Genomic DNA, 6,099 nt, shown 5'->3' with positions numbered 1-6,099 from the left:
AACCAAAAAATAATATATATATATATATATATATATATATATATATATATATATATATATATATCACACACACACACACACACATCAATCTTGACAGCTGGGGTTGTGGCTCAGAGGTGGAGCACTCGCCTAGCACGCATGGGGCACTGGGTTCGATCCTAACATCACATTAAAATAAATAAATAAATAAAGATATTGTGCCCACCTATAACTAAAAAATAAAATTAAAAAAAATATATATCAATCTTTCTCTTGCTACACACATACATCCACTCACCCATATATAGGCACACACAAACTGGGAAGACCATTCTAGATTAAAAGAAACTAAAGAGACATAACCAAATACAACATGTCAACCTTTATTAATCACGATTCATACATTGCTATTAAAGACATTTTGAGTACAACTGGAACATTTAAATATAGATTAAACACCAATGTTTAGTGGACATGTCAAGTGTGACTTTTTTTTTTTTTTTTTTAGATTTTGATGGACCTTTATTTTATTCATTCATTTATATGTGATGCTGAGAATCGAACCCAGTGCCTCACACATGCTAGGCAAGCACTCTACCACTGAGCCACCACCCCAGTCCAAGTGTGACTTTCAAGTGTTTCAGCAAATAGGTATTTTTGGTTTTCTTATAGATACAAATATCCCCTCTTTTTAAAGTATTTGGCACATGCCAAAATATCAATAATCATTGTGTCTATATGGTAGGTTTATCAAAAGTATTTCTTGTATTCTTTCACCATTTTTACATGCATGAATTTTTCTCAATACAAAGTTGGAGGAGGGGACTACTTAATCAGACCCTAACTGGTATCTTTATACTGTATTCTGTTATTATCTTTTTGGCATTTACTAAATAATTGGTAAGATGGTCAAATTTTCTGTTCACTTTTTTTGTTTCTAGGAGCAAGTCTCATTTTTTAAAAGGTAAAAAATAAATAAGAGATGAACCTAAAGTAAATTATATAGGAAATATGGTGAGATGAACATTACCTTCTTCCATTAATCATTTGACATCTTAGTAATCTGGTTGGTTTTTGAATTTTATAGTAGTAATTGTACTGGTAACACAATTTTCGTGAACATTATAGGCTTTATTTAAAACTGCAGCTCACACAGGACCATAAGCCATGAGCATAGTCTCATCTTTGGCACTCATCCTGCCATCCAGAATCTGGGAGTACCAGATTAAATACTTTTCTGTGGGAAAAGGGGTTATAGCATACTGTACTTTGTACTCAGGTCCTGTATAATCAGCTCAACAGACATCCACATAATTGAAAAGGCAGGATACAAACAGACCCTTTAAAAGCAACAAATACAATCTTGCAGATAACACCTGTCTATTTTTGAGGTATTGAATGGGTAAATAATTTACCTATCTTCATCTCAAGTAAAATTAGGAAAAAATGTAGATTCTACCACAACCCTCCACACATATTTGGTTCTTGAGCTTTGAAGTCCTTTAATTTGGGGTTCTTTCATACCTTTAACAAATTCCAGGAATGAAGAATTCAGCATCTAACATTTTCAATTCACTGCTAGAACATACCTGCCCATAAACTAAGATAAAAAGAACATTTGGAAAAGGAAAAGTATTTTTAAAAAAACAAATAAAAATCTTCTCTTTTTTTGAGATCGCAGTCTCCCTGTATTGCCCAGGCTAGGCTTGAACTCCTAGGCTCACGTGAGCCTCCTGTCTAACTTCCCAAGTACTTGGGACTACAGGCAAAATCTTAAGAATACCACCCTGTCTTACTCCAGGGTTGAAAACTAAGCAATGCTAATCCTAAAAATAAATGCAATTTATTTTTCAAGTTACCAAACTTTTGGATTTAAAAAGGACTAATTCCAGAAAACCTGTAAGGTTGTATCTGTATCTGGCTATAAAACTAATTACAGTTAAATATGTAATAAAAAGCTTTTGCATCGCCCATTTTGTCCCTCCTAGCATCTAACTGCTATAATATCTTTAAAAAAATATTTTTCTAGTTATAGACACAATAATCTTATTTTTATGTGATGCTAAGGATTGAACCCAGTGCCTCACACATGTGAGGCAAGCACTCTGCCACTGAGCCACAATCCCAGCCTAAGTATCTTAAATATAAATAGTCATAATGGGGTTTAAAATAACCTTAAAAACCTGTCTGATTTCCAAACTCAAAATACTTTTTACTTGTCTGGCCATAAGTTCCATTATCAAGAAGTACCCAAACATTAATTAGGTTAGGTACATTTTTTTTTTTTTTAAGAGAGAGAGAGAGAGAGAGAATTTTAATATTTATTTTTTTTTTTAGTTTTCGGAGGACACAACATCTTTGTTTATATGGGGTGCTGAGGATCAAACCCGGGCCGCACGCATGCCAGGTGAGCACGCTACCGCTTGAGCCACATCCCCAGCCCTAGGTTAGGTACTCTTTACTAAAAAACTAACGACTAAAGTAAGCAGTAATTCCTCTATTTTAAGAGGGTTCAATATCCAGAAGTCCCTTTCATTTCCCATGGAAAAAATTTATTCACTGCTAGTTGTCTAAATTTCATTTCTGGTCTGGGGGTATAGATCAGCAGAAAAACACTTGCTTAGTGTGCTGGAGGCCCTAGGTTCAGTCCCAAGTATTGCTAAATAAATAGATGTAAAATAAATAAAGATATATTTCATTTCTACTTCCTCAATTTCATTTAGAACTGCTAAATCTTAATAAGTTAGTCAGTGTCTCTCTCTTCTTCTCAATTACAGTGCAAAAATACATTCTTGTATTTATGGTTTTATGTTACAAACCAGAATACCAAAGAATCTATCAAAGTTTTACCATATTGACAATTATGGCGAAGCTAGCAACCAGCCCTAGGGTTTGTAATTTAAGCCACCCCTAACAAAATTTAAAAAAAAAAAAAAAAAAAAAACAATCTGGAGAATAGAAATTTCATCTGGAAATGTTTTATTTTACTGTGATATGCTTGGCATCGTTATGCACTTTATCTCAATGAATTCTCATTCCAATTTTATGTCCCAAGTATCACTTTATACAGATAAAGTCAAAACAGAGGTTGAGAGAGACCACAAGCATCTGGGCAAGGTGGCACACACTTGTAATCCCAGTGATTCAGGAGGCTGATACAGCAGGATCCCAAGTTAAGAGGCCAGCTCAGCAATTTAGTCAGGTTGTTAGCAACTTAATGAGATCCTGTCTCAACATAAAAAAGGGGTGAGGATATAGTTCTCTGTGGCAAAGTGCCCCTGGGCTAAATCTTCAGTATTCCCCCCCCCCCAAAAAAAAACAAAACAAAACAAACAAACCCAGCCAGGATTCAAACCAAAGTTGTTTCTTGTTGTTGTTGCTGGGGTTTGTTTTGGTACTAGGGATTGAACCAAGGGATGCTCTACCACTGAGCCACATCCCAGCCCTTTTTATTTTGAGATAGAGTCTGCCTAAATTGTATGATTCTCCTGCCTCAGCCCAGTTAGATCTCAGTATGTGGGATTATAGATGTTCACCACCACACCCAGCTCAAACCATAATTTTTTGCTCTGTAACTGCTCCCCTAGTCATTGCTTTTTTCATTATTAACTCCAACTAGCATATGTAAATTCTCCAGAGGGTTCTAAACAGAGGCAGATTTTGATGATCTGGGGAGCAAAAGCACAGGACATGCCCAATGATTCTCCAATTTGAAGTTATTTTAAATTCTCAAAATTTTGTCTCAAAATTATTAATGACCCCAAATATTTTTTATATTTATGTGGGTTACAACTTTCCACCATTTACCACATTAGAAATTAAAATGAATTTTTAAAATAGTTATAGGTACATTAAAAAACAAATCCATTACATGGTCATATTTACAACAAAAAGTCACTATTTTCTTTCCAAACTAAAAAGTAACAGTGCTTTACATGTTTGTAAATCCTTTCATATCTACCTTAACAGGAGACATAACTTACTAGCTTTCTCACAGCGCCTTCTGCTGTCAGTCTATTGCTTATATGTTATTTTGGTTAAGTACATAATGAAAATCTGGCACTGTCCAGATTAAAGTGGAAAAGGGTTTTTTTTGTGTTTGTTTGTTTGTTTGTTCTGCATCAGGGATTGAACTCCAGGGTGCTTAACTACTAAGCTGTTATCTCCAGCCCTTTTATTTTTTACTTTGAGACAGGGTCTCACTAGGTTGCTGAGGCTGACCTCAAACTTGCTAAGTTGCTGAGGCTAACCTCAAACTTGTGATGCTCCTCCCTAGACCTGGGATCACAGATATGCACCTGGCTGAGAGAAGTATTTCAATAAACTTTTCAGTTAACAACGAATAGTGATAAATACTAAAGCCAATAAATAATAGTTTTCTTAAAGAATAGTTTTGCATATTGGAATCTGAAACCATATTAATTATTTTTTCATATCTTGTTACATTAAAATCCACTGGTGTAACTTGTATTTTCATAACATCATGCACTAGTCATTTGGAAAATATAGATTTACTTGATTATGCCCATATTTAAGAGACATATTTCATCATACATTTTTTTTTAAAATCACAGTTGTTAACTACTACTATTTAAAAAATCTTTTTAAGTACTGGTAAGCTGTAAAACTCAAGCTGTCAACTTTCTTAAAAATCCTAGTTTTCACTTAAATTTTATCTCCAGTAACAAATACTGACAATTGTTTTCCTAGAGGAGACAAACTCATTCATTCACTTTCAAGAAAACATTGCCAAATACCCAAGTGTGAAAACTATAGTTTGTCAGTCATCTTTTCAAGTAAAAGTGCCATTTCATGAAACAAGCAGCTTACAAATCAGTCTCACAAATGCTTTTCCTCATGACAACAATCATACCTCCATACACAGCATAAATCATTTATGCTTGCTTCTCAGTTCGTCTTAGAAATTTTTAAAATGTACTGAAAGCTAAGTTTGATTAACATTAATAGTTTTTATTGCTTGGTCAAGGACACTCTCCTGGCCACAGTAGAATCTGGTGCTAGTGCCTTGCCCTGGGCTAAGGCACCAAGAGTAGTTTTTAACTAGCACTACTTTTGAGCCATCAGTGGAAATGTTAGCGAAAGTGTCTTAGTGTGATTCTGAAAATGGTATGGCCTTGAGCCTCCTCTTAAAGGGTTCAAGGGGGATTCCTAGGGGTCAGCAGGCCACACTTTTGTGAAGTGCTTTCCACTACTTCAAGATGGGAGTGGAAACAAAATCCGGTTCATGCAGTTGGCTCCTTCAGTTTGAGATGCAGGAAACCAAGTGAAAAGACTGCCATTTGTTTTCACATTATATTCTGATCACCTTTATGAGAGACCGACAATTCTCAACATAGTGGTTCCTATAATCAGGTGGCTATAGGACCGCCCATTAAAAATGCAAAGATAGCACTCCCTCCCCACCCCACTCCAATTTCGGGGATGAAGGTACTCTCTGTGCACCCTTCAGTTAAGAATGATTATGCTAAATAAGTGGTTCCAATTTGGGGTCCAAGTTCCCAGTCCCTGAGCAACAGTCTAGAAATCCATTGTTGTCCACCGAACGGCAACCCGCTCCCTTCCCCTTGTCTCGTGGAGAGAATTCCCTCAGAAGTCAGATCCCCCTCGGTGACGTTTTCCCTGCAGCGGGAGGTGTCCAACTGTTCTCATAACGCAACCGGCGCGCCACCCGCGTCGCGAGGCGCCGGGGCCAAGCGACGCTCCCGACTCTCGGCTCCTTTTCTGGGCTAAGGAGGCCTGAGCCAGGGACCAGGGAACCTGCCGCGTTACAGGCAGCACGGAGAGGGAGGAAGGCAGGTGGCTCCACGACACGACTTCCCTTCAGTAGGTGCCAGGATCTCGAGAAAATAGTTCTTGGGAGAAACATGGCGCCACCGCGGCAGGACATAATCACCAGAAAATAACGACACTCTGCCCCGTCCCCTTTCAGAAATCACGGCGCCGTCCTCGGAGACCCCGGAGGGGGGCGACGCCAGAGGCTGTCAACGCGCAGCAGTCGCCAAGTCCGGGGGGCGGGGGCGCGGGCGGCGGTTACGTAACGGGGGTCGGCCCGGCCATCACTCCGCTCCCGCGCTACCGGCGCCCCACACCTTCCCGGGG

This window comes from Marmota marmota, unplaced genomic scaffold (genome assembly GCF_001458135.2).
Source record: "Marmota marmota marmota unplaced genomic scaffold, marMar, whole genome shotgun sequence".
Taxonomy (NCBI): Eukaryota; Metazoa; Chordata; class Mammalia; order Rodentia; family Sciuridae; genus Marmota; species Marmota marmota.
Note: the sequence above shows the minus strand (reverse complement) of the source record.